Below are 10026 nucleotides of genomic sequence, written 5' to 3' on the forward strand. Positions count from 1 at the left end.
CAAACCCTCGTGCACTTGTTCCTCCAAGCTAAACTCACCCCAAAGCACAGGCCGACCCCGGAAGTCTCTGCCAGCGGCACTCGGAGGGCGCATTACTATCTCACTTTTCTCTCCTAAAACACCATGAAAAGTGTAGATGAGGCAAATCGGACCTCCCCTGCTCCAAACTACACTTCCCAGAAGGCTCAGCAGGGCAAATTCTCCCCTAACGCGAATCTGCCCTACTCTTCCCGAGCCTGTCCGGCACCTCGGCGAGCAGGGCGGGTCTGGGAAGGAAGCACGTCTCCAGCGCGGCGGAGTGGCTTTCTTTGTGAGACCCTGCTCAGGGCTGGGTCCCGTCTGGTGCAGTTGGATGAGGGACGCGATCCTTTCCGCGGGGTCGCAGCTAAATGCTGATAGGAATCCCAACGACCTGGGGCCCACTTGTCCGCCTCCGGTGCGTCTCGGACTACGTTTCCCAGAGGGCCCCTGGGCATGCCGGTGCCTCTCCCGAGAACTCGGCCTCCAAGTCACGCGCTGGCGGGACCCTTCGGGCTGCACCCGCAAGTACCCCAAGGGTCTTGCTGCTCTGGAAGCGTGGAAGGCCTGATGTGAGGACCCGACGACAGAACGGGGCGTTTACCTCGGCTTTGGGTGGCGGAGGAGGTGAGATTAAAATTGTGTGGTTGTGTCTGTGCGGTGATGTGTGGTGAATGAGTGTGCGGTTGTGTCAGGTTGTTTCCGTGATTGTGTGTGTTTCTTCTAACGAGAACGCCATGTGCACGCCTGGGACTTCTCATGTGTGGTGTGTGTGTGTGTGTGTGTGTGTGTGTGTGAGAGAGAGAGAGAGAGAGAGAGAGAGTTAGTGACAGATGAGGGAGGCTGGAGAAAGATTGGGACCATGGGCATGTGCGGCATTGTGCTGACCAGTATGAGGAGCTTGTGACTGGTTGGGTGTTAACGAGTTTCTCTGCGTAGTGTGGTTATTATGAACTTGTGCAGCCGAGTAAAAAATCCTGTGACTACTGTCACAGGGGTGTGTGTGTGTGTGTGTATGTGTCTGATCAGTGTGTGAACGTGACAGTGTGCAGTGCTTGTAACTTGAATTAGTTGAGTTAGTCCCCTTGGTAAGTATGTGATTGTGTTTATAGGACCTTTTGAGGCTCTGGGTATGCAGCCTTGTTGTTTTGGGTGTGGGTTGTATGTCTCCATAGTGGGAGTGTGATTATGTCATGGGACTCAATTAGTGTGTGAGGTTTAATCGCCTCTCTAAGCATTATACTCTACTTTCCCCCTATTTAAAAAACTCTGTATGGAGCCAGCCCATGGTATAGTGGTTAAGGCAGCAGGATCCCACATGGCTGACTCATTCCACGGTTGGAGTCGCAGACTCTACAGCTTGAGAAACATGCTGGGTGTGTGTGTGTGTGTGTGTGTGTGTGTGTGTGTGTGCCCAGAATTCAGAAAAGGAGAAAGATATCGAGAAGGGATTGCAGTGTGACCATCTCTCATAGGGGGTGCTTTCTCATCTCTCTCTCTCTCTGTCTCAGGCAAGTGCACATCCCCTCTGGCAAAATACCCTGTTGGAGTGCCTCTTTCTGTGTGTGTGTCTCTCTGTCAAAATTAAAAAAAAAAACAAACAAACAAAAAACTACATGAACGTTGTCATACTGTCTTTGTCTTTTTATTTTCCTTATTTGTACAGCTGCGTCTGAGAATCATCAATATTAGATATAATAGCAGTTCATTCCATTTCTTTGCCATATTGCATCTTTTGCTTCTTTGACATAAACCATAATTATTCATTCCTTCTAGTAATGATGGACGTTTGAATTATTTCTAGTTTTTGTTTTATTAACAGTGCTGCCATGAACATTCTTTTACATAGGGTACACATGCTTGAGTTACCTACTAATGGAATTGCTGGGTCATACACATCTTCCAAAATATTACCAAAGTGGATGTACAAATTTATACTCGCGAGCAATCTTTGAAATGTCTTATTGTTCCATACTGTTACCAAAACATGGTACCAGTAGTTTTGAAAAGATTTTAATGAGCTATAGCATATATATACTAAAGTGTACAAATCTTAAGTATACCGCTGTATAACAGTCTCCTAGCTCAATATACAAAACTTGGGGTTGGGGGCAGCAGGTGGTGTGGTGGTTGGGGCACTGAACTCCCACATGGTTGACCATGGTTTAAGTCCCACACCTGGTGGCTTGCTTTCCCTCTCTCTGACTGTTTCTGGTGAGTACACGTGCCTGTAGCAAATTTAACAACTAATAATAAATAAAATTAAATAAATATTTCCATTGTTTTTTAGAAGTTTTGGCCTTAGGATGCATGTGCTTGCCAGAGAAAGAGAGACTGACAGTGAGAGGGAAAGTGAGAAATCACCTCCCCCAGGTAGAAATGGCTGCCAAGTCGCAATTCCTTTTCCACTCTCCTCTTGGGATCTTGGGCACGCATACACATGTGCCTGGCATGATGAAGCCACTGAGTCCAGGACTTGAACTACCGTCAACCTGTGGGAGTCTAGCAACGTAACCGCTATGCCATTTACTCATCCCAATAAATCATTCTCTAAAAACAAACAAACAAACAGACTTTGTCAGGACTCCAGATAGTTTCCTCATGCCTCTACTTAGTCATTTCTCTCCTACAATTATTATTCAGAATTCTTTCTCCACTGTTTGGTTTGGTTTTATCCATCCTTTGTTTTGTTTTGTTTTGTTTTTTTAGTTTAAGCTTTTTAAGTTTATTTTTTCTATGAGCAAGAGAGACAAAGAGCACCCCCAACCCCAATAGAGTCTTAAGTCTGTGATTCACCCCTAGCCTTCAGCCATCCCCATTCCAGGCAAGTGGGTGCCTGGCATACCCAGGGAAGTCCTCAGACTTGAACTGAGAATGTTCCCATGTGGGATTGCTTCACAGTGTGTAGTGTTTTACTGCTGTGTCACTGTTATTATCTATTCTTAAATGCCTGTGTATTTGGAATTACATAGAATGTAGTCTTAGGCCTGGCTTCTTTTGTTCTATATTATGTTTGTATAATTAATCTATGTTCAATGTAATTATACTTTGGTTCTCATTTCATTTGGGGATATATTGCAATATATTATTTGCTTCCACTGTTTATAGCTATTTGGGTAGTTTCAAATTTGGGGCTATTACAAATTGTACTGCTGCTATAAACATTCTATGTTTTTGGTGAATATATAGAATGCTTTTCTCTTGGATAAATATTTATGAGTAGAATTGCTAGATTGTAAAATAGGCATTTTTAAAAATTTATTTATTTAATTTTATTTGTTCATTCATTTATTTTTAGTTTGACCAAAGAGACACAGAAGGAGAAGGAGGGAAAGTGAGAAAGCAAACCGCCAAGTCCAGAACATGAACTATGGTCAGCCAGGTGGGAGTGTCTAGCACCTTAACCATCATACCACCCGCTGGTTCCTAGAATAGGCATTTTTAAATTGATACTACCAATTTCTTGTGTGTTTGTTCCACTCTATGCTCCCTGCAGCAATGTATGAGAGTTCCAGTTGTTCCATATCATCTCCATTATCTGATATTGTTTGTCTTTTAACTGTTGATTGTGTAGTGGGATCTCATTGTAGTTTTCATTTGTGTATACCTGTAGGGTGATGTAAAATTCACAGGTATAGGACCCAGGAGGTGACATGGTAGTTAAGGCTCTGGACTCCCATATGGCTGACTGTGGTTTGAGTCCTGTGGTTTGAGTCCAGCGGCTTGTCTTCTTACTTTCCCTCTCTCTCTCTTAAAATAAATAATTAAAAAATTAATAGGTATATGTGTGTTCTCTCAACTTCATAGAACCTGAATCTTTCATAATAGAAAGTAAGTTTGGGCTGGCAGGTGGCATGGTGGTTGAGAGCGCTGGACTCCCACATGACCGACTGTGGTTCAAGTCCCGGACCTGGTGGCTTGCTTTCTCACTTTCTGTCTCCCTTTCTGTTCGAATTAAAATAAATAAATAAAGTTAAATAAAATATTTTAAAACAAAGAAAAAAATAAAAGAAAATAAGCTTGCTGTAGAAGGAGACTATATTTTCCAAGGCTGATCATTATGTAAATGTCTTGGGAAAATAGTCCAGAACAAAAGCACTTGTTATTTCTGTTTGTAAAATGTGTGGAAACAGGCAAGACCCATGAAGAGTTGTCCCTCATCAAGCTTGGTTATGCCCTTATTTGTTACTCCTTTCTTGTTTTTTAAAGAGAGTTACTTTATTTAACTTTATTTATTTACTTATTTGTTCTAATTTGATCAGAGAGGGACAGAGAGAAAGTGAGAGAGAAAAACAGCAAGCCGCCAGGTCCAGAATTTGAACTGCATTTAGCTGTGTGGGAGTCCGGTGCCCTTAACTACCACGCCACCTGCCGGCCCCTTTGTTACTCCTTTCTACAGTACTGAGAAACATGCTTCTCAGTGTAAATACACATATAGTAGTTTCAGAATTGCTAACCCACACCGTGTTAAAAAAAATTTACTAACTACAATAATGTATTTGTGTGCAACTCTTTTTTTTTCCAACTTAAAATGTATAATCAAAACTTTTTCCAAGAGTTATTCATTTTACTTCTTTCCTTTAGCATCTCCTTCAGTATGGTTTTGATACTCACTTTTATGCACTTAGGTCCATGTATTACATTTTGGGTTGTTCCACTTCCTAACTGCGTTTAGCTGTGTGGGAGTCCGGTGCCCTTAACTACCACGCCACCTGCCGGCCCCTTTGTTACTCCTTTCTACAGTACTGAGAAACATGCTTCTCAGTGTAAATACACATATAGTAGTTTCAGAATTGCTAACCCACACCGTGTTAAAAAAAATTTACTAACTACAATAATGTATTTGTGTGCAACTCTTTTTTTTTCCAACTTAAAATGTATAATCAAAACTTTTTCCAAGAGTTATTCATTTTACTTCTTTCCTTTAGCATCTCCTTCAGTATGGTTTTGATACTCACTTTTATGCACTTAGGTCCATGTATTACATTTTGGGTTGTTCCACTTCCTAGTTGATTGATGCCACAATTTTTTGAGCTTGTAAACATTAACGTGGTTCCTACCCACTCCCTCTCCATAATCAACCTCATTGGTTTTTGCTTTATTCTTCCTATATTTCCTTTCACAAATGAGCACTTACATGTATTCTTTTGAATAACTTCTTTTTTTGAATACTGCTTTTTGTATTAATAGTATATCATAGACATCATAGTAGTTCAAAGAAATAGTTATAAATCCTTTTTTACAGCTGCATAATACTGCAATATATAGATTTATCTTAGCTCATTCAACCATTTTCCTATTTTTGTGCATTTAGGTCATTTATAATATTTTGCTACTAGAAACAATGCTGCAGTAAATACGTGCTGTATTGTTGGAGGGCTATCTTCAGAGAAGCGTTCTGGAATTGGGATTAATGGGTCAAAAGGTTGTGTGTGTGTATACTTTTATTAGGTATTGTCAACTTTCCCTTTAGAATTGTACCTGTTTTCATTTCCACTTGCAGTGTATGAGTGTCTGCCCTCCCTACCTCTAGCCTAGTCAATGAATATGTTGTCATGCTTCTTTAGTTTTCACCAATCTAACAAATGAAGGATAGCACCTCTGTGTTGTTTTCTTATTTCTCATGAGTGTGCTTCACCTTTTTTTTTTTTAAGATTTTTTTTTGCTATGAGACATGTGTGCTCGCTAGAGAGGAAGAGAGAAAGAAAGTGAGAAATTACCCCCAGGGGATGGCCACACCACAATGCCTTTTCTCCAGTTACTCCCAGGACTTTGGGCACATATGCATACATACATGCACACATGCCTAGCATGTTCCCCAAGCCTCCAGGTCCAGAACTCAAAACATGGAGCCAGTTACGTGGGATCCAGTACCTTCACCACTATGCCTTCTGCTGTCCCTGAGCTTGAACATTTAGAAATATTTTTAAAGATTAAATATTTATGTCTTTCTCCGTTTTTTTTAAAGAAGTTTTTGCCTTAGGGTGCGTGTGCTCTCCAGAAAGAGAGAGAGACAAAGACAGTGAGGGGGAAAGTTGAAAATTCATCCCCTCCCCTTCTCCTTTGCTATGCCTTATTATACTGGCTAGTCTCCCACCCCCACCCCCCGTACGTTTTCAAAAAGAAATGATGAGGGACCAGCAGTTAGCGAAATGGCTATGTCGCTGAACTCCCATGTGGCTGACCACGGTTCGAGTTCCAGACCCGGTGGCTTAAACTCACACCGGGTGCATGTGCGTGTGTGCCCAAGATCCCAAGAGGAGAATGGAGGAGAAGGGATTGCGGTGTGGTCATTCCCCAAGGGGGTGATTTCTTGCTTCATATCTCTGTTTCTCTCTGTCTTTCTGGAGAGCGCACGTGCCCTTTAGCAAAAAACTCTCAAAAAAAAAAAAGAAAGAAAGAAAGAGAGGAAGATAGAAAGAAAGAAATGATAGTGGGACCAGCAGTTGGTGTAATGGCTATGTCACTGGACTCCCGTGTAGTCCACCATGTTTCATGGTTCGAGTCTCAGACCTGGTGGCTTAAACTCACACCGGGTGCATGTGTGTGCATGTCCAAGATCCCAAGAGGAGAATGGAGGAGAAGAGATTGCGGTGTGGCCATCTCCCCTGGGGTGGGTGATTTCTCGCTTTCTGTCTCTCAAAAACCTCTCAAAAAAAAAAAAAAAAAAGATGATAGTACACATTGTTCTTTTTGCCCTGAATTCAGGGGAAAGTAGTCACTGTTTGAACATTACGTATGACAGTAGTGGCAGGATTTGATTTTTACTGTTTGTAAATTAATAAATAAGTCTGTTAATTTCCTGAATGCTGGCAGAAAAGTAACACTTTTAGATCAGAGACAAAGACTTCATTACTAGTGGCACAGCAAACAACATGAACATCAGTTTTCAGCAGTTTTTCTTTACCTCAGTTCCCATGGGACCACCAGGAGTAGCCCACGTGGGTACTGTTTATACAGTGGTTTACATAGCCACTGGGGAACACTGAGCCTGGAGAACCCATTACTTTTCTAGTAAGCAGTAAGTCAGTTTGCTGTTGTCCAGAAAAGATTTATGTCTCATGGTTGTTAGTAGTATAAACACCCCCAGAAAATGGCCCAGGTAAAGAGTAGTTAGAGGCCTACATTCTTCACATACCCAGCAAGATGTATGACAATGTGAGAGACACATGGTCTCTCCCAACAGTAGGTATTTTGTAGATGCTATTTATCAAGTTGAGGGAGTTTTCTTTCTCATTTGTTAAGTAGGACTTTTTTATATTGGGGCCAGCAGGTGGCGTAGTGAGTAGTTAAGTCGCTGGACATGGCTGACTGTGGGTTGAGTCCCAGACTTGGCAGCTTGCTTTCTACTCTCTCTGGTGAGCGCATGTATCCTACAGCAAAGTTTAAAAACAATAATAACAAATTAATAATTCTTTAGGAAAAAAAGAGACGTTTTTATATTAATAAGGGCTGAAGTTAATAAAGAAGAACAGATTTTTTAAAATTTAACTTTATTTATTTATTTAATTTTTTTTTCGGAGAGGTTTTTTTTTTTTTTTTTGCTATAGGGGGCGTGCGCTTGCCAGAAAGACAGAGAGACAGAGAAACAGAAAGCAAGAAATCATCCCCCAGGGGGGATGGCCACGCCGCAATCCCTTCTCCTCCATTCTCCTCTCAGGATCTTGGGCACACACACACATGTGCCCGGCGTGAGTTTAAGCCACCAGGTCCGAGACTCGAACTGTGGTTGACTACATGGGAGTCCAGCGACATAGCCATTACGCTAACTGCTGGTCCCTATTTATTTAAATTTGACCCGATAGAGACAGAAAGAGAAAGTGAGAAAGCAAGCTGCCAGGTCCAGGACTTGAACCGTGGTTGGCCATGTGGGAGTCCAGTACCCTTAACCACCATGCCACCTGCTGGCCCTGAGGATAGCCTTTTAACCAGGCAAAGGCCAGGAGGAGAGACGAGAAAGGTGAGTGTAAAGTGAGGAATATGGATGAAGAAAATGTTTTTCAGTCTTTCTGGATTATCGTTGTTTCTTTAGTACCTAGCACAATACATGTCACATAATAGGCTATTTGGTTGATAAAAGAGTACTAAGAATTTAATATGTAGTAGTAATAGCAGTAATATTAAAGCATACTTTTTGTTTTAAAGCAGAGCTATTTTTGGATTACTTTGGTTTTCATTTCCTGGAATATGTATACTGCTGGAGAAATGCAGTGAGTGCCTAGCTGTAGAAGAAACTGTTGGAGAATTGATAACATAGCACTACTTTCTTCGGGGGAGGTGGGTCAGTTTTACATGGAATTGTTGATAAATTGTTTAATGATCAAGGAACTTTGTGCGTAAAGAGCAACACTGTTTTTTATAGTTTGTTTAATGTACAGTGTACTAAATTCTTATACCTAATGAAAACCAACATCTTAAACATTTAAACACTGATGACTAATTTACTTACTCCCCTTAAACAGTTTAGACTGGGCCAGGTGTTAGTTCAGTGGTAATAGAACTGAATCTACATGGGCAAGTCCTGGGATTGCATCCGGGACCTCTGTATGCACACTTGGCACACCCAGGAGCACATAATCCAGGCTGACTGAGACCAGGGGTGGATAGCTACATGAAGACCCTATTGGAGTACCTCTCTCTCCTTTTTTTTTTTTTTTTTTAAATAGAATTTACATTAAACTTCTTATACCCAGGAACATACATCAGAATCACTTGTGGGGGTTTATAAGCATATTAACCTCCAGGCCTGGGTAAGACTACAGTGGGGTTGGGAACAAGTGTGTTTAAGGCAGTCTAGAGAATTCAGCTGACCAGGGTGAACCTGCTAGACAGAGAAGAGCTTCCAGTGTTTTCAGATGGATTTTAAAATTGAACACACTTGGTATAGTTTTCCACTGAAGCATGAGCCAGTGTTTGTCAGGCTGAACCCAGGTGACAGAGGAGTGATGATGGAAATCAGTGCTCCATTTTTCAGTGATCCTCCAGCCCTACTCAGAGAACCTGAAGAGCCTTTCAATAAACTGTGGGATTATGCATTTTTCTTGAATAATGTAACTGAGCAGTATTTAGAGGTTGAACTTTGTCTCCATGGCCAATAGTTAGTGCTTTTACTCTATGGAGGAAGAAACGTGTGGAAACAAGAACTTTCTTTATCATTCAGTGTGCACAGAGCAGAGACAAAATGAGAAGGGAAAGCTTATCTTCCTTGGAGTTATTTTCCACCAAATGTGACAAAATTCAGTTCATGGATCAAATGATAAGAGAAGTTATGAAGCTCTTTATTTATCCTGTACCTCAGCACGAACTGCAACAAGGACAAAAACCTGATTTCCATCATCTAGAATACTTCAGACCTTTGAATTTTAACACACTGCTTGGAGAAGAATGGAAACAACCAGAATCAGACCTATGGCTAACAGAGAAATCTGAAATATAAGAGTATAGTATATAATTATATCAATCTTACTTTGTATATAACATTTATGGTAAACCAGTAAGAAGAATCGATCTGTTTCAAGACATCATGAACACATTTCAACAACAAATACTTTCATAGAGGTCACCAAAACTATGATACGTCTGTGACAAATTGTACATAATTAACAAGAAAATAGAAAATTTGTAGATGATTTTATTTATGAAGTTAACATGTTCCTCAGAATCACTTAGTCCAAGAGCCATGCTGTCAATGTGTTCTACCTTCTATCATTCAAAAATATCTGACTCAAAGTCATTATTTTTCTGTTCCTATTTCCTACACTCAGTCAGCCTGAGACTGAAATGGCTTATTTGCACATTTTTAAACTCCATGTAATATATAGTACTTCCTTACTAGGAATCTTTTTTCCATTTCTTAAAATTAATAGGAAATAGTGACCTATTTCAGTTGAACAAGAAATCCACATCTATTAAGACATCATTGGGGACCAGCAGATAGTGTGGTGGTTGGGGTGCTGGACTCCCACATTCCCAACTACAATTTGAGTCCTGGACCTGGTGGCTTGAAAC

General features: G+C 41.0%; 1 protein-coding gene and 1 pseudogene across 1 annotated transcript in view; both read left to right on the forward strand.

The window, feature by feature from the left end:
- Positions 1-247: 247 nt before the first annotated feature.
- ZNF566 (zinc finger protein 566) overlaps positions 248-10026 on the forward strand; it is a 41888-nt gene continuing 32109 nt past the window's right edge. Inside the window, 1 exon segment of the mRNA XM_027766767.1 lies at positions 248-645. The gene's annotated coding sequence lies outside the window, so the exon portion shown is untranslated.
- LOC102484727 (UPF0462 protein C4orf33 pseudogene) lies at positions 8874-9454 on the forward strand (annotated as a pseudogene).

The sequence above is a fragment of the Tupaia chinensis genome, unplaced genomic scaffold (genome assembly GCF_000334495.1).
Source record: "Tupaia chinensis unplaced genomic scaffold, TupChi_1.0 Scaffold143654_1, whole genome shotgun sequence".
Taxonomy (NCBI): domain Eukaryota; kingdom Metazoa; phylum Chordata; class Mammalia; order Scandentia; family Tupaiidae; genus Tupaia; species Tupaia belangeri.